Below are 19,867 nucleotides of genomic sequence, written 5' to 3' on the forward strand. Positions count from 1 at the left end.
AGATGTAGAAGGAAGCAATGTAGAACATTGTAATTTGAGAAATAAAATAAAATAAAATAAAATAAAATAAAATAAAATAAAATAAAATAAAATAAAATAAAATAAAATAAAATAAAATAAAAAATAGTTGACTATGATAGATAGATGTCTCATGTCACATACCATTGCTATGAAGCAATCAGATCAAATCAGAGTCAATTCCTACAAGTCCATGTTACATACAAACTTGCCCTACTGTGTCTGAGAAGATGGTATCTCAAGATTAATTGAAATTACCCATAAAACTCACAGAGTTCTGCTGGAAGCAGCATGGACTTAAGTAATATGGAGAAGATGGGGGTAGAGTTGAAACATAAATCCCAAGTTTCAGGTCTTTACTCAGAGTTGTAGTACGTTACTTAAGAAAAATCCTATAACTTCTCCTGGAAGTTCTTAATACATAGAAGGAGGTGATGAATTTGAATTCCTTTTTAAGTAACACTCTGGTCCTTGAAGACTCATCTATAAAAATGAAGACCAGACTTCCTGCTCCTGCCCCTGCCCCACCCATATGTGTGTTGTGGTATATCATAGAATCATAGAATCATAGAATATCCTGAGTTGGAAGGGACCCTTAAGGATCATCAAGTCCAACTCTCGACACCGCACAGGTCTACCCAAAAGTTCAGACCATGTGCCTAAGTTCACAGTCCAATCTCTTCTTAAATTCAGACAGGCTCGGTGCAGTGACCACTTCCCTGGGGAGCCTGTTCCAGTGTGCAACCACCCTCTCTGTGAAGAACCCCCTCCTGACGTCCAGCCTAAATTTCCCCTGCCTCAGCTTAACCCCGTTCCCGCGGGTCCTGTCACTAGTGTTAATGGAGAAAAGGTCTCCTGCCTCTTGACAACCCCTTACAAGGAAGTTGTAGACTGCGATGAGGTCTCCCCTCAGCCTCCTCTTCTCCAGGCTGAACAGGCCCAGTGACCTCAGCCGTTCCTCGTACGTCTTCCCCTCCAGGCCTTTCACCATCTTCGTAGCCCTCCTCTGGACACTTTCCAACAGTTTCATGTCCTTTTTATACTGTGGTGCCCAGAACTGCACACAGTACTCGAGGTGAGGCCGCACCAGCGCAGAGTAGAGCGGGACAATCACCTCCCTTGACCTACTAGCGATGCCGTTCTTGATGCACCCCAGGATACGATTGGCCCTCCTGGCTGCCAGGGCACACTGCTGGCTCATATTCAACTTGCTGTCTACCACGACCCCCAGATCCCTCTCTTCTAGGCTGCTCTCCAGCGTCTCATCGCCCAGTCTGTACATGCAGCCAGGGTTTCCCCGTCCCAGGTGCAGGACCCGGCACTTGCTCTTATTGAACTTCATGCGGTTGGTGATCACCCAGCTCTCCAACCTGTCCAGATCCCTCTGCAAGGCCTTTACGCCCTCATTTGAGTCCACAACTCCTCCAAGTTTGGTGTCATCAGCAAACTTGCTCAAAATACCCTCTATTCCTACATCCAGATCATTTATAAAAATATTGAAAAGTACCGGCCCTAAAATGGAGCCTTGAGGGACCCCACTGGTGACCGCCCGCCAGCCTGACGCAGCTCCATTTACCATAACCCTTTGGGCCCTGCCCATTAGCCAATTGCTCACCCATCATGCTCATGAAGTATATCATGCGGTTATAATGCTCAACATTATAAGTACACCTAGAGGTTTGCCAGCTAATCCGTCTCATAACCAACTGAACTACAGAGGCAGAAACCCAAACAAGGCCTTCCCTCTATTTCTCAGATATGAGGTTAATACGAAAGCAGGAGGCAGTGACAACTTGGTGTTTAAGCCTTGTCTCCCTCCTACTCCCAAGACTTTTCTGCAGCAGATCCATCACCTATCTCATCACTTTGAAAGCTGGAACTCTGTGAGACTTTTGACAAAATTGGAAGTGGGTCCAGATGAGAGTAAGAGTGAACATCTCCCTGTTCTCCTTCATGGTTAGCCAGTATTTGTATTGATATCGCATCTTCCAGAGACAAGAAAAGCAAGCAACTCATGAATGGAGATACTAAATTCCATTTTATTATGTTTTCTGATAATATCCAGGGCTTTATTAAGTTAGATATCCATTACATATGAGAGTTTTAAGCATGTTTCAGGAAATACTTGTAGCGCTAGAAGTGTTCCAGGAAAATGGAAACTGAGATGGTATTACCTAACCTGGACCCATACTAAGGAAGAGACTTGGACTGCCAAAGCACTGAGCTATGGTCTAAAGCTCTGAAGCCTCACACAATACATATTTAATTTTAGTAGCTAAATGTTGTTTTCAATAAACTCAGGCTTTTTTTAATATACTAAAAGTGTAAAGAAACAATGCTTTTATTTCTGTTCTTTTGGGAATGGGTTAGATATTTGCACACCACAGGGGGGTTCACTGACCAGCTGTATAGAATGCAGAGGTAGAGTGTTTTGTCTCCTTTCCTAATCCACTCAGAAACTTGACATTTTTAGAAGAGTTTAAACCACCCTGATCTAGCAGTTCAACAGAGATAATCTGACAAGTTTTGGAAAAAAAAATAATATATATATATGTATATGTGTGTCTATATATATATATATGTATATATATATATTTATCATTTATTTATATATATATATAAATATATATATACAGACATATACTTTTCTTTTTTTTTTTTTTTAATCATGCAGTGAGTGTGGGCCAGAAGTCTTTACTCCTACAGCTGACAAACCTTTTTAATTGAAAATATGTGTAGCTAGTAATACAAGCTTCCACTGAGTTACCACATCCCTAGTTTACAAGACAGGGCTAAACTTAGATAAGTTTAGTTTAACCTGCCTTCTTAGGACTATAGTATTCATCTGACTGTGGAAAGTAGAAATTTTCAAAGCAGTAATGCAATCTCAATAGGTGCACTTAGGCAGTGTTATGGTGTGGCAGGATGTGGTGACAGCACACCAGATGTCCTGATCGTTACTTAGGGAGTTTATGTTTTGTTTAGCCAATATTGCACCAGAAAGAGTTTAAGAGAATGCTTTGAAAGAGGTGTGAACATTTGTAAAAATGTTTTTGTTTCCTGTTTTATATATGTAATTGTTGTGGCCAATGTGCAAATGATCTTCTATATTGCTTAGGAACCAAAAAATACAGCAGATGGTTGACTATTTGAACCATCCCCTATTAATTTCACTCTTCTTTAATTACACTAGAGGGTTAATTCACTTTAAAAAATAAAAATAAAAAATAGGGTCAAGCCCAAACTAAGTCATCATGTACAAAAATGAAAGGCTGAAAAATATGATTGGACCAGATGGCACTGAAGGCATCATAGTCTGAGAACAGCCAAAGAGTTATTAGTCTAATATAAATGAACACTGAAAAGCAAACAAAAATTTTTACAAGAATATGAGTGAAAAGATTTAAGGATATTATTGTGAATGGGCTAAAAGTCAAAATGTACCTGTGGTATAGTAGAATTAAAGGTAGAAATTAATTTTTAAAAATAAAACAAGAACAGTATTTTTTTGCTTTTCTGTTTTTCAGTTTGTATGGTACCTTATAAAAACGCTAAATTAAACTCATACTGCAATTTGCTTGATGTTTATTTTTGCCAATAACATTGCAGTTCCATATGTGTTGGCAACTGTGTATTTCTCCCAGCCTCATTTAAGTACATTAAGCTTTTTTTGTTTTTTTTTTTTTTTTTTTTTTTTTTTTCCTCTGCCTAGCCATCTCCCCTTCTCTTTCCTCTCTCCAGAAAATAACAAATGCTTCAATATAGAAGGCTTTTTCTATGTGGGGGCTGTAATACAATATGCTAGTTGTGCTAGTTTTGTTTCAGTAAAACATAACAAACACATTGTCTTCATCCCTGAGAAATATTCTCATCACGTGCCATAATCTCAGTCCTGTAATCACTTCCCATCATCTTGCCTGGGAATTCTGCATGTAGAAACTTGCACAATCATACTTGAAAGACTTTAGGCTCAAACACCTCCAAGTAGAATATGGTGTCAACATTCATAGTGTTGTTCCAGGCATAACTGTATCTTCAATCTGCTTTTAACATTCAACAGCAAGTTTCCTGTGGGTTGAAATTTGGCATGCAATATCTTAGGAACATATTTTAGAAGTGTGAGTATTGAACAAATCATTTGGGTAGCCAAGAGCAAACCAGAATAAAAAGCCAGCTTTACATGTGATACTTGTTGAAAACTCAGATTTGATACAAAAATGTTTATCAAAGCAGAGATTCAGAATTTCCAAAAAGAAACATTAAAACTAAATAAATATAAATGTAGCTGTAATGAGCTTTCATTTTCAACATCCTAGCTTGGATCTAAAAAAACTAGGTTCTATTTTATTTCTGTTAACAAGGTTAATAAAAGAGAGGGTTAAGCATACTTTGCTTTGCTTTGTTATGTGCAGCATCTTCTCACTCTTTACCACATGGTTAGCTAGACATGCAAAAGACCTGGCTGAAGTACCTAACTACAATCCACCACAATGAAGACAACAAGAGAGTAAGGGATACTTAAAAATTTGTTACTTGATTTGTCCAAAAGAAGGCAGGATTTTACTTGCAGATTTTCAGCATTGTCTTCTGCCAAAGCTTCTTGCTTAAGCATATTTCATTTACTTACACTACTACATAATTGTAGTAAAGACTCCAAATCCTTACTTCTGTAAAAATATTTCTAAAGGCATTATCCAAGATTTAAAAAAAATAATCAATGAGATACTTTGGAATGTGGCACATTATGAAATAATAACTATGAAATCACTTCAATAATTATCTTCACATAGCAATATACGCCTCCTGTGAACTATATTTGCCCTACAACTAGCATGATGCAGATACTTATGATGAAATCAGGCCACAATGTTCCATTTCTTCTCAAACATACAAAGTCATTCAGTCAGTTTTGTAGCTCATACTAATGACTTTTAAGACAAAGAAAATAAAATTTGGAAGTAGAACCCAATGACAATGTGCCATGTCACAGATCTGTCCAAGCATGCTTGGCCATCCTGTGCCCCATGTTATTCGGGTCAGAGGACCAGTTTTCTAGTGTGCACAGTTTGATTTTATTCCCATGGAAACTCAGACATGATAATGAAGTATAGGGCTGTAGGACTATGCACTTTGATCTTAGTTTGACATGCAGTCAGGTCACAGATAAGCCGTACACCTGCCTCAGAAATGGGGAGGCACTCCTGGGCCCTCACAGAGCATAAGACTCTTTAAGATTAGATGAGTTGGTTGGCACTTCTGTCAGATCTATTTCTTCACTGTCATTTTTACTACTTTATTCCAGCTTTTGTCGGAAATATATACTTCAAGGCTGCAGGCATTTTGATGTCACAGTTTGCAATATGGTTAAAAGTGATTTTAAAAAGAAATGGCAGAACCTGAAGTGATATTGCAGCATATAATTGCTGAATTTATGTAGTTAAACCACTAATTCATTTTTTTTGATATTAATCTTAGCTGTTTGTTCCTTTGAAAAAGTGACATATGGTTTGCCACATATGGTTATTTCATGTTAGTGAAACCAGATAGCCTTGCAAGAAAGGCACTGCAGGAAAAAAAAAAAAAAAAAAAAAAAAAGGCATGTAGTGGTGGAGGTGTTTAAAAGACTAACTCCTAGTCTTCCTAGTCTGTTGTATCAGTCACTCACTTCTAATTGCACCTACAATGAAGGTGTATCAATTCTTTATTAAAACCATGTATGGACATTGTCCACTAATATATTCAATATATTGTCATGTGTGGTTCAATCCAGGTGGGAAAAATACTGACTCTGTATGCTGACCTACAAAATAATCAGCCAGTTCTACTGACAAAAGTAGCTGATTCTAATACATCAGGATAGAGATTATCAGAAATATTTCAGTTTCCTTGCACAAACAATATAATTTTCATCATTTCATATTTTGTAAATGGGCTATGTTGTGTTGTTTGTTTTATTGACACTAATTTTTAAAATTAAATTCTTTATCTGTAGACCTAAAATTGAGATAAAAATCATAAAACTCTAATTAGAAGTTTCAGTATGACTAAAATGTGTTGTTTTGGAAGATGACCTTTTGGAGCTTAAACTTACTTTGAAGGACTTTTAAAATGATTCTTCCCGTTCCCCTTCCCCTTCCCCTTCCCCTTCCCCTTCCCCTTCCCCTTCCCCTTCCCCTTCCCCTTCCCCTTCCCCTTCCCCTTCCCCTTCCCTTTCCCCTTCTCCTTTCCCCTTCTCTTCTCCCTTCCCCTCTCCCATCCCCTCTCCCATCCCCTCTCCCTTCCCCTCTCTCTTCCCCTCTGTCTTCCCCTCTTCCTTCCCCTTCCCCTTCCCCTTCCCCTCTCCCTTCACCTCCCCTTCCCCTCCCCCTTCTCCTCCCGCTTTCCCTCCCCTTTCCCCTCCCCCTTCCCTTTCCCCTTCCCTTTCTCTTTTATTTTTCTTTTCACTTCATTTTTTTAATTTAGGTAAGATTTTAATGTAGCAGGTCACAAACTGTGTGTGAAAGCTTAGATGTCAAATCTTTGTGGCCAACAGTTGGTACCACTCAGCAGAGGTGGGAATATAGCCTTTTAAGTGCTTTACGTATATCATATGGGATATTCTTTATATGTAGCTTCATAAATTTATATTCTACCCAACTTTTTCCATACCAATAATCTTTTAACATAAGATTTTTAAGATTTAGTACAAAACAGAAAGTGTCATCTTTTGTCTGTTCAGGGTAACCCTGACCTCAGTTGCTGGAGACAGTTTTAACAGTCTGAACATATTACAACAAGCTAATATTTCTCATATATCCTCTACTGGTTTTATTTTGAATGAATGAATCAAGATAAAGTCTACTAGACAATGAACAATAGTTTCTGCCACTAAATGGACTCTATTTCAGGATTCAGTGTGCAAGTTTTTCCACATATCTTTAAGAAAAATATACCTATTTCATAGAATCATAGAATATCCCGAGTTGGAAAGGACCCATAAGGATCATCGAATCCAACTCATGGCACCACACAGGTCTACCAAAAAATTCAGACCATGTGACTAAGCGCACAGTCCAAACATTTCTTAAACTCTGACAGGCTTGGTGCAGTGACTAGTTCCCTGGGGAGCCTGTTCCGGTGCGCGACCACCCTCTCAGTGAAGAACCTCTTCCTGATGTCCAGCCTGAACCTCCCCTGTTGCAGCTTGACACCATTCCCTAGGATCCTATCACTGGTCACTAAAGAGCATAGGTTGTTGCCTGCCCCTCCATTCCCTCTCATGAGGAAGCTGTAGGTCGCGATGAGATCTCCCCTCAGCCTCTCCTTCTCCAGGCTGAAAAGGCCAAGTGACCTCATCTGCTCCTCATACGTCTTCCCCTCTAGGCCCTTCACCATCTTCATAGACACTTTCTAGCAGTTTCATGTCCTTTTTGTACTGTGGTGCCCAGAACTGCACACAGTACTCGAAGTGAGGCCGCACCAGCACAGAGTAGAACAGAACAATCACCTCCCTCGACCGACTAGCAATGCCGTGCTTGATGCACCCCAGGATATGGTTGGCCCTCCTGGCTGCCAGGGCACACTGCTGGCTCATGTTCAACTTGCTGTCAACCACCACCCCCGGATCCCTCTCTGCAGGGCTGCTCTCCAGCATCTCGTCACCCAGTCTGTACGTATAGCCAGGGTGGCCCCATCCCAGGTGCAGGACCCGGCACTTGCTCTTGTTAATCTTCATGCGGTTGGTGATCACCCAGCTCTCCAATCTGTTCAGATCTCTCTGCAAGGCCTTTCTACCCTCAACAGTGTCAACAACTCCTCCAAGTTTGGTGCCATCAGCAAATTTGCTCAAAACACCTTCTAGTCCTACATCCAAATCATTTATAAAAAAACATTGAAGAGGACTGGCACTAAAATAGAGCCTTGGGGGACCCCACTAGTGATGATCCACCAGCCTGATGTGGCTCCATTTACCACATGCCTTCGAGCCCTGCCTGTCAGCCAATTGCTCACCCAACGTATGATGTTTTTGTTAAGTTGTATGCTGGACATTCTGCACTTATCATAAACTGCTTTAATCATAACCATTTAAATCCCTGTGAAAATGCATGATGGGATCTTCACATATTTGCATATCTGACTGCTCATGGCTAAATAATAATCATCATTTATTAACATTGTCACTGTTACTGCTGTGTGTTGTAAGATGAAAAATATAGTATTTAAAAACATTTCAGAACTATAAATATAGAATTGCCTATTCTTTATTTTACAATCTAGTGTTAAATCACAGAAAACTTCCAGAGAGTCTCATAGTTATTTATTTATGTCATTAAATAGTGTGGTCACCAGGCCTAGGGAAGTAGTCCTCTGTACTCATCTCTGATGAGGCTGTATCTCAATTATTGCGCTCAGTTTTGGGCCCCTCACTATAAGAAGGACACTGAGGTTGTTGAGAGTGTCCAAAGAAGGCAACAAAGCTGATGAAGTCTTATTAGGAGCAGCTGAGGGAACTGTGTTGTTTAGCCTGGAGAAAAGAAGGCTTAAGGGAGACCTTATCACCCTCTACCATTGCCTTAAATGAGGCTAGAGTGAAGTAGGGATTAGGCTCTCCTCCCAAGTACCAAGAGACAAGATAAGGGGAAATGGACTCAAGTAGTGCCAGGGAATTTTTAGGTTGAATATTATGAGAAATTTCTTTACTGAAAGGGTTGTGCAGCATTGGAATGGGCTGTCCAGGGAAGTGGTTGAGTCACCATTCCTGGAGGTTTTCAAGAAACGTGTAGACTTGGAACTTAGTAGTGTGGTTCAATGATGGAATTGTCAGTACTAGGTTAAAGGTTGGACCAAGTGATCTTAGAATTCTTTTCCAACCTGAATGATTTTATGATTCTGTGATTGTTTTTAGTTATTAAATTTTAGAAAGTCTCTGATAATCTCAATGACAATGTCTCATTGTAAAAATAGTGGCTTCTTTACTTCATTCAATGTCTTTCTTTCAGTGGTTTTCAATTGAAATGTTCTGGGAGAGGGCATGTCAGACTCTGCCTTAAAATGTGATTGCAGCATTCGGTTTTCTGACTTTTGGGTGGAGACGGTCACACGAATATTTCTGCAGGTGTTACAGAAAAGCAGTCTCTGGAAGACACGAAAGAGAGAGCTACCAAGAATTTTATTTTACTTATTTATTTATTTTGAGCTCTACCTAAAGTGAATACTGAGAATTTTGCTCTGTCACCAATTCTGTAACACTAAAGTAACACAAAAAGCAAAACAGCCTGGAGATGCAGTCAGCATTTCAATCCCCATTTTCTTTTCAGTTAATTTCTTATGTCCCAGAAAAGAGTAATACATGTTGGTACCCACCAGAACCAGAATTTGCTTTCCAAAATCATGAATAACTTTCTGTTGATACAAGTAATTACTAGCGGTCAACCTGTTCAACAATCTGTAGGGTAGAGCTGAACTATTCCCCATTTTTTTCTGGTTAGGTCACCCAAGAATGTGTGGTTAATACCTTCCATTTTACAGTTCCCTCTTACCATTATTTAACCTACTGAAAAAGTTTTGTTCTGTCCATTCCTTTATACAAAGAGTTTTCTAATGGCAATATGCTGTGAGATAAACATGTAATTACTATGAATACTTTCCTAGCACAAATGTGTCATTAGTTCAATGCAGTCATTTAAGTTTCATTGGATAAAACACCTATTTCTGGTGGACTTGAAATGGCATTTTAAGTGTATTTTGCCACTGAGTTAGAAGTTTTCTATTAAACAGATTATTCACATGTTTTTTTCAGAGCACTAAAAAGGGTATTTAAAACAATACAACTTCTGACCTTCTGATGATACGTCTGTGTGAAGTCCATCTCATTGTATTCTCTTAACCCCATTGTTACAGTTATTAAGACAAATTGAATGATTATTATCATCTGCATAACACAGAAAAAATCATTTAACCTAATGCTGGGTCCAGGCTTTCCATCTGAAAACGGATGGAATGCCTCCACTCACAAGTTCAGGCAAGAATGAAGTATGAGGATTCAAAATTATACAAGAAGACAGGAAGTCTTGCTATCACAACTATAAACTGCAAATGAAAATTAGAAATGAATGCTTACTATCCTTGAAAAGGTGAAAAGATATACCTTATCTTCTAAAGTTATCCTTCATGGTTAACAGTATCCTTATGGAACTGTTTCTCCTTATGGAATTGTTTCTCAAGAAACAATACAGAAAGAATGAGAATTGTTTCATAAAACAGACTGAGATGACTGACTGCACTGGGGTATTCTGTGATTTGGAAATTCAGACAGCCCTACTGTGAGTATCTGCAGTTTTTCCTAAAGACCCATATTAGTGTTTAACGCACTGTAAACTTATTCAATTATAAGAGAAACAAACAAACAAATAAAAAAAACCTTTTGCTGTCCCAGAGAAAATATACCAATTCAACATTACATCTCACTTCTGAAAAACATGTCTGTGAAAGCTCTGCGTAGAAGTAGAATGCTGAAGAATTTCTGCCTCAGCACCAGACAAAGACACATATTTTATCTGGATAGAGAAATACTTCAGCATTCTGTGTGCTTTTGGAGACCTGCTTGGAATGCAAGTGAGGTGGAATGTGATGGATAACACCATGAAGGATGATCTCATTTGAAGAAAAGGAAATAGGAATGCACATTTTTTGCCTATTCATTCCATATATTTTATCTAAGAAGGAGGGGTATGATGAATGAAGTGGTGTGCATTGGCTATTGTTTGGTTCTATTCTGCAAGTCTTCTGCAATAAACCACAAGAAGTAATCTGTTTTTTTTTCTATTGTGATGAATGCTGATGAGACAAAATTTGATGCAGCCACAAGCATTCCTTTCACAAGCAATATCCTTAGGGTACAATCAGTTATAACTTCTCCGACTACCTGAAGAGATGGCTTATTCATTTACCATCAGATACTTTGGCTCTATCAAATGGTTTCAAGTTGATCAAGTCATGTCAGATTTCATGCAAAATTAGTAAATTCTTTCCTACAGATTTCACTTTTGAGAACGTATATTTTTAACTCTTTAGAGATAGCAAATATATATATATACACAATATATTTGATAACTGTCCACAAGTTGAAAATGCAATTCACATTATATTCTATTTGAAAAACCAGTACTTCAATACTGATTACTGGGTTCGGTACATGTATTTCAAACCTAACAAGTGTTCAGAGATGCTGCATTTTTTTCAGTAGAGTTAATCAGAATCTGGATAGGCTGGACTGATGGGCTGAAGTCAACTGTATGAAGTTCAACAAGGCCAAATGCTGGGTCCTGCACCTGGGGCACAACAACCCCAAGCAGACATACAGGCTGGGAGATGAGTGGTTAGAATGCTGCCTGGTGGAGAAGGACCTGGGAATATTGGTTGATAGTCAGCTGAATATGAGCTAGTAGTGTGCTCAGGTGGCCAAGAAGGCCAACAGCATCCTGGCTTGTATAAGAAGCAGTGTGGCCAGCAGGTCTAGGGAAGTGATTGTCCCCCTGTACTCTGCTCTGGTGAAGCTTCACCTCGAGTACTGTGTTCAGTTTTGGGCCCCTCGCTACAAGAAGGACATGGAGGTGCTCAAGCGAGTCCAGAGAAGGGCGAAGAAGCTGGTGAGGGGTCTGGAGAACAAGTCCTATGAGGAGTGACTGAGGGAGCTGGGCTTGTTCAGCCTGGAGAAAAGGAGGCTCAGAGAGAGCTTATCGCTCTCTCTCTATAGGTACATTAAAGGAGGCTGTAGCGAGGTGAGGTTGGTCTATTTTCCCATGTGCCTGGTGACAGGATGAGGGGGAACGGGCTAAAGTTGTGCCAGGGGTGTTTTAGGTTGGATATTAGGAAGAACTTTACTGAGAGGGTTGTTAGGCATTGGAATGGGCTGCCCAGGGATGTGGTGGAGTCACCATCCCTGGAGGTGTTTAAAAGACATTTAGATGTTGAACTTATTGATATGGTTTAGTGGAGGACTTGTTAGTGTTAGGTCAGAGGTTGGACTCGATGATCTTGAGGTCTCTTCCAACCTAGACAATTCTGTGTGATTCTGTGTAATTCTGTGTAATGAAACTGAGACATATGGTAAAGTACTAATTACACAAATCTTTTTTAATAACTTTTCTTTTTTCTGCCATAAATAGAAAATCCAAGATAAGTCATAGACATTTGTTTATTATTAGTGCATTTTGGTTTTACCATTTAGCTGCTGTGTCAATCCAAGAAGCTGACAAGCTGTGTTAGTGTGTATTAACATTGTTTATTTTGTATAGAACTGAGAAGAGGGGAGAGAAGGGGAGGGGAGGGCAGGGGAGGGCAGAGCAGGAGAGGGAAGGGGAAGAGCTTGCTTTTAGAATCATGAAACCATTTACATTGAAAGAGAGATCTTCAGCTCAAAGCATGTCCAGTTGGATGAGATTGCTCAACCCTTGTCCAGGTGAGTTTTGTGCATTTCCAAGGATAGAGACTCCACCTTCACCATGAAAAAGGTTTTATCAATGTACCTTTAAAAAGGCTCTGTATCCATCTTCTCCATATCTTCCATTATGTAGCCAAAGACAGCAAGAAGATCTTCCCCTGAGTCTTCCCCTCTGTAGGCTGAGAATGTTTCACTTTCAGTCCCTTCATATACATTGTGTATATAAGCCAACAGAAGTTAACAGATGCTGATTGCTGAACAAGCTTCCAGAAGTTTCCTGAACTTCCCTTAAGGAAAGTTGAGAATGCTGCAAAAACCACACATCTCTTCTGTACTTGTATCTTCTTTTTCTACCAAGACGAGCTCTTATGGAGCCCACTCTGCTTCACAGAAAGATACTGTATTCAGTTCTCCTGTGGCTTGACTCTTTGGCTGAGGTCTTTGGTGCCTGGACTATTCTTCAGGGTCTCTCTTCTTTTGTTGTTGCTGTTGAACAGATTTAGGACAGTTTATTCTCTCTAGTCAGACAAATATATCTATTACAGCTTAGACATTTGAATGAAATGATGGAAAATAACAGGCAGATATGAAAACATAAGATTGAAGATGATAGACAATGAATAATATGATTAATATTGCAAGAACAATCACAAAATATCACATGACTAATAATCATTTTAAATAGGTATCAGCACTGTCCTCATTTTTAAGAGAGTTGACAGACATGATTATCAATTTTTCACACAACATGCCTCATGAACAAAGGAATTAGAAGTGAAAGATAAAAAAAAAAAAAAAAAAAAAAAAAAAGGAAGACTAACCCTACTGACAGACTACTGGCAGGATGTTCTGTTGTGCTTGTTATTAAAAATCAAGAAAAATAATTTCTGTTTATTGCATGGACAAAGAGGAGCCAGGCAAAAAGCAAAAACATGTTTATGAATACATAACATAATACATAAATATTCGTGAACGACATGAATATTTATACATGAATATGTGTATTTTATGCATGGATTTGAAGAAAGCTTCAGTTAGGTGACAGAAATTCTTATCTTCTGTTACAGTAAGCATTACGGAGGAAATGATTTGACCTTTCTTTTGCTGATATCAGTGAAAAGAAGTTGTTTAGGATGATTTCACAGAATCACAGAATTTTCTAGGTTGGAAGAGACCTCAAGATCATCGAGTCCAACCTCTGACCTAACGCTAACAGTCCCCACTAAACCATTTCCCTAAGCTCTACATCTAAACGTCTTTTGAAGACTTCCAGGGATCGTGACTCCACCACTTCCCTGGGCAGCCTGTTCCAGTGCCTCACAACCCTTTCAGTGAAGAAGTTCTTCCTAACATCTAACCTAAAACTCCCCTGGCTCAACTTAAGCCCATTCCCCCTCGTCCTGTCACCAGGCACGTGGGAGAACAGACCAACCCCCACCTCGCTACAGCCTCCCTTGAGGTACCTATAGAGAGCGATAAGGTCGCCCCTGAGCCTCCTCTTCTCCAGGCTGAACAAGCCCAGCTCCCTCAGCCGCTCCTCGTAGGACTTGTTCTCCAGGCCCCTCACCAGCTTCGTTGCCCTTCTCTGTACCCGCTCAAGCACCTCCATGTCCTTCTTGTAGCGAGGGGCCCAAAACTGAACACAGTACTCGAGGTGAAGCCTCACCAGAGCTGAGTACAGGGGGACGATCACCTCCCTAGCCCTGCTGGTCACACTGTTCCTGATACAAGCCAGGATGCCGTTGGCCTTCTTGGCCACCTGAGCGCACTGCTGGCTCATATTCAGCTGACTATCCACCATCACTCCCAGGTCCTTCTCTGCCTGGCAGCTTTCCAACCATTCCTCACCCAGCCTGTAGCTCTGCTTGGGGTTATTGCGCCCCAGGTGCAGGACCTGGCACTTGGCCTTGTTGAACTTCATGCAGTTGACCTCAGCCCATCGGTGCAGCCTATCCAGATCCTCCTGCAGAGCTTTCCTACCCTCAAGCAGATCGACACACGCACCTAACTTGGTGTCATCTGCAAACTTACTGAGGGTGCACTCAATGCCCTCATCCAGATCATCGATGAAGATATTAAAGAGGACCGGCCCCAGCACCGAGCCCTGGGGGACACCACTAGTGACTGGCCTCCAACTGGACTTGGCTCCATTTACCACGACTCTTTGGGCCCGGCTATCCAGCCAGTTTCTAACCCAACGAAGCGTGCGCCAGTCCAAGCCAAGGGCAGCCAGTTTCTTGAGGAGAATGCTGTGGGAGACGGTGTCAAAAGCCTTGCTGAAGTCAAGGTAGACCACATCCACAGCCTTTCCCTCGTCCACCCAGCGCGTCACTTTGTCATAGAAGGAGATCAGGTTCGTCAGGCATGACCTGCCTTTCATAAAGCCATGCTGACTGGGCCTGATTGCCTGCTTCCCCTGCAAGTGCTGCATGATGACTCTCAGGAGGATCTGCTCCATGAGCTTTCCTGGCACTGAGGTCAAACTGACAGGCCTGTAGTTTCCCGGGTCTGCCCTCCGGCCCTTCTTGTAGATGGGCGTCACGTTTGCTAGCCGCCAGTCGATTGGGACCTCCCCCGATAGCCAGGACTGCTGATAAATGATGGACAGTGGCTTGGCCAGCTCCTCTGCTAGTTCCCTCAGTACCCTTGGGTGGATCCCATCCAGCCCCATCGACTTGTGCACATCTGTAGTGGGTTTACGTGGCAAGGTTTTGGTAGCAGGGAGCCATAGGGGTGGTTTCTGTGAGAAAGATCTAGAAGCTGCCCCATGTTTGGGAAGGGCCCCATTGTTTTCCAGATCCGAGCCAATAAGCGATGTTGTTTTGCGCCTCTGTGAGAGCATATTTAAGACAGGGAAAAAACGCTGCACCACACAGCAGCCGGGAGAGTCAAGGGAGTGAGAGAACAGCCTTGCACCAAGGTCAGTGTAGAAGGAGGGGGAGAGGTGCTCCAGGCGCTGGAGCAGAAGTCCCCTGCGGCTTGTGGTGAGGACCATGGTGAAGCAGGATGTCCCCCTGCAGCCCATGGAGTACCACGGTGGAGCAGGGTTCCATGCTGCAGCCCGTGGAGGAGACCACGGTGGAGCAGGTGGCACTGCACCGACGGAGGCTGCCGCCTGTGGAAGACCCCTGCCGGAGCAGATTCCGGGCCGGACCTGTAGCCCGTGGAGAGGAGCCCACGCAGGAGCAGGTGACCCGGCAGGAGCTGCTGCCCGTAGGGGAGCCAGGTTGGAGCAGTTTTCTCCTGAGGGATGGACCCCGTGGTACGGACCCATATCTGGAGCAGTTCTGAAAGAGCTGCTGCCTGTGGGAAGCCCACGCCGGATCAGTTCATCAAGGACTGCATCCCGTGGGTGGGACCCCACAGCACAGGGGACAAGAGTGACCGAGAAGGAGCGGCAGAGAAGAAGTGCTGTAGACTGACCATAACCCCCATTCCCCGTTCCCCTGCGCCGCTCGGGGGGAGGAGGTGGAAGAGGGTGGATGGGGGGGGAAGATGCTTTTGTTTTTTTTTCCTTTGTTTTCTCACTTCTCTCGCTTGTTAGTTGTAGGCAATAAATCTTACTATCTGCTTATGCCGAGTCTGTTTTGCCCGTTACAATAATTATTGCGTGATTTTCTCGTCCTTATCTCAATCCTTGAGCCCTTTTCACATATTTTCTCCCCATTCCTCTTTGGGGAGGGGGAGTGAGAGAGCGGCTGTGGTGGAGCTCGGCTGCCCACTCGAGCGGAACCACGACAACATCTAAGTGCCGTAGCAGGTCACCAACCAGTTCTTCATGGATAATGAGGGCCACATCCTGCTCCCCATCCCCTTCCACCAGCTCAGGGTACTGAGTATCCAGAGAACATCCGGTATTGCCGCTAAAGACTGAGGCAAAGAAGGCATTGAGCACCTCCGCCTTTTCCTCATCTCTTGTAACTAAGTTTCCCCCCGCATCCAGTAAAGAATGGAGATTCTCCTTAGTCCTCCTTTTTGTGTTGATGTATTTATAGAAATGTTTTTTGTTATCTTTAACGGCAGTAGCCAGATTGAGCTCCAGATGAGCTTTGGCCTTCCTAATTTTGTCCCTGCACAGCCTCGCTACTTCTTTAAAGTCCTCCTTAGTGGCCTGCCCACTTTTCCAAAGCTTATAAACCCTCTTTTTCCTCCTAAGATCAAGCCACAATTCTCTGTTGAGCCAGGCCGGTCTTCTTCCCCGCCAGCTCGTCTTTGGGCACGTGGGGACAGACCGTTCCTGCGCCATTAAGACTTCCCTCTTGAAGAGCGCCCAGCCTTCCTGGACTCCTCTGCCCTTCAGAACCGCCTCCCAAGGGACTCCACCAACCAATGTCCTGAGCAGCTCAAAGTCAGCCCTCCGAAAGTCCAATACAGCGGTTTTACTGGTCCCCTTCCTGGCCTCGCCAAGAATAGTGAACTCCACCATTGCGTGGTCACTCTGCCCAAGACAGCTCCCGACAATCACGTCCTCCACCAGTCCTTCTCTGTTTGTGAAGAGAAGGTCTAGCGGGGCACCACCCCTGGTAGGTTCACTAACCAGCTGTGTCAGGAAGCTATCTTCCACGCTCTCCAGAAACCTCCTAGACTGCTTTCTCAGGGCTGTGTTGTGCTTCCAGGATACGTCAGGGAAGTTGAAGTCCCCCACAAGTACAAGAGCTGACGATTTTGCAACCTCTGTCAGCTGCCTGTAGAATTCCTCATCCGTCTCCTCATCCTGGTTCGGCGGTCTATAGCAGACCCCGACCAGGACACTAGCCTTGTTGTCCCTGCCGATCGTAACCCAAAGGGACTCAACCTTGTCATTCCCAACCTCGAGTTCTACAACATCGAAAGACTCTCTAATATAGAGAGCCACACCACCACCCCTTCTATGCTGCCTGTCCCTTCTATAGAGCTTATAGCCAGGCACTGCAGCACTCCAGTCATGAGACTGGTCCCACCACGTCTCCGTGATGGCAACCAAGTCGTAGCCTGCCTGCCGCACGATGGCTTCCAGCTCCTCCTGTTTGTTACCCATACCCATACTGCGTGCATTGGTGTAGATGCACTTCAGCTGGGCCATTGCCTTATCCTCCAGCCTTGCCATTGTTCCCCCTAGCACAGCCCCAACAATCCTAGCCTCAGCCCCATCCCCCTTCCTACCTAGTTTAAAGCCCTCTCAATGAGCCCTGCCAGCTCCTGGCCCAGGATCCTTTTTCCCCTAAAAGATAGGGACCCGTCTGCAGCCATCAGGCCAGGTGCTGCGTAAAGTGCCCCATGATCAAAAAACCCAAGATTTCTGCGTTGGCACCAGTCCCGGAGCCACGTGTTTAACAGGTGGGCTTTCCGTGTCCTCTCTGAACCCCTCCCTGCCACCGTAGGGATGGATGAAAACACCACCTGCACTCCCGCTCCATCCACTAACCGACCCAGTCCCCTAAAGTCCCTTTTGATAGCCTTGAGGCTTCTCTCTTCGATGTTATCACTGCCCGCCTGGACTATCAAAAGGGGGTAATAGTCAGAGGGGCGTACCAGGTTAGGAAGCTTCCTGGCAACGTCCCTGACCCTGGCCCCAGGGAGACAGCAGACTTCCCTACGGGTAGGGTCAGGCCGACAAATAGGGCCCTCTGTTCCCCTAAGAATCGAGTCACCAACAACAATAACCCTCCTGTCTTTCTTGGTGGAGGCAGTCCTGAGGCGTGCAGTTGACCTCCTCGCCCCAGGCATCCTCCTGGGAACATTTGCTACCTCTTCCTCACACACCGGCCTCTCAATCTCTAGGGCCTCAAACCTGTTGTGTAAGGGCACCTGGGAAGGTGGGGCCGGAAGGGGAGGGCGTCGCCTGCGATGTCGAGCAGGGACCTGTTTCCATTCCTCCTCAGCTCCCAGATCCCCTCCCTCTGCCCGACGGGGACAGGGCAGGGGGTCCGCCCCCATTTGAGGAGTCTCACCTCGGCACCTCCCCTTGAGGCCCTGCAGGGAGTTACTCCAGAAGTCTATCTCCCGCTCACACTCCCTGATGGCCCTCAACCTCTCCACCTCCTCCTTGAGCTCCGCCACCATGCAGACCAGATCATCCACCTGCTCGCAACTCACACACGCAGTTTCTCTGCCTCCCGCCGATGGCAGCAACAGGCTCAGACACTCCTTGCATCCGGTGACCTGAACTGCGGCATTTTTTAACGGGTAGTCGGTCTGCGTGTGTACCGACTTTCTGGAGAGCGCGCCGTGCCTGGTGGCGACCATTATCACCTAGCTACGGCTGTTGTTAAGGAGGTGTTGTTTGTGTGTAGGGGGAGCGCTCTGCCCTTCCTGCGCGCCCTGCCTGCGCGAACTGCCGCACTAACTGCCGCGCCACTCCCTTCTGACGCGCCACGCCCTGTTTGCCACGCTCCTGGTCGCTCGCGCTCCCTAGGGGCAGCTTTTGAACGGCTGGGGAGGGGGCGCTGCTGGCTCCGCCTTCGCCTCGTCAGCCTCCCTCACGAGGGCTGCCGGGTCCTGGTGGCTCCCTCAAGTAGGCTCGATGCCGGAAAAAATTAGCCCTGCCTGGCCCGATCCCCCGCTCCGCTGCAGAACGCGTCTGCCCCGGAGCCGATCGCCTCGGCAAATGGCCTTTCCTTTGCAGGAAAGAAAACTGTTTCATGTTCCAAATGCATACCTATAACCTGCCTAAGATAAGACAAATGTGGAATGACAAAACAAAAAGGTTGTGTGTCATCTCATTCTCTAATGTGGTATATCTAGTCACTAACGATGACTGTAAACAGTTTGGACAAGCTGCATATAAACACCTCAAGGTTCTTTATATTTTAGCTAAAACAGTTGGCTCTAAAATGGCAACTGCAGCTCTAAGGACTAATACCTGTACACTTGAAAAATCTGCACTGTACACGTACTTGAAGATCTGCACTGTAGAACCACAATAAAACTATGGGTTTCACCATACTTAAATTTAAAATAACATCAAACTTTACCCTTGCACTTTCACAGGACCTAGCACTTTGGTCTGCAATACTATGTTCTAATACAGGTTGCTCTCACACGGTGGTAAAGCAGGAATCACTACATAGGAATAGCCTTGGTTCTGAGTCACCCTTGAAAGGATCCTACTAGCTAGACAGAAAGAAAAACTCTCAAACTGTTGTTTTCTGTGAGTTTACTGAACTCAAAAGAGTTCAGCATATTTAGTATATTGGCTTATTCCAATTTGAAATAGGAGAAAAATGAGAAGAAAGAAGTAACGGTAATGTCAAGAATTTCCATTGTTTGGTTTGGGTTGTCCTGGTTGAAGTATTGACCTATTTGTATAACATTTAACTTATAAACATAATATTTTTGTGACTGTATTTACCAGATTACATTAGTTTCTCTATAATTAGATGAAAATAATGAGATGAAAAAGAACATAAAGTAGCCTCAGAAAAAAATAAAAATAAAAATAAAAATAAA

General features: G+C 43.5%; 1 long non-coding RNA gene across 1 annotated transcript in view; it reads left to right on the forward strand.

The window, feature by feature from the left end:
* Window positions 1-16,013, forward strand: part of LOC311430655 — an 86,536-nt gene extending 70,523 nt beyond the window's left edge. The window contains exon 2 of the long non-coding RNA XR_014688926.1: window positions 15,148-16,013. This is a non-coding gene — a long non-coding RNA (uncharacterized lncRNA). The remainder of the gene's footprint in view (window positions 1-15,147) is intronic.
* Window positions 16,014-19,867: the final 3,854 nt, after the last annotated feature.

The sequence above is a fragment of the Aythya ferina genome (genome assembly GCF_964211825.1).
Source record: "Aythya ferina genome assembly, chromosome: 1".
In the NCBI taxonomy this organism is placed as follows: domain Eukaryota; kingdom Metazoa; phylum Chordata; class Aves; order Anseriformes; family Anatidae; genus Aythya; species Aythya ferina.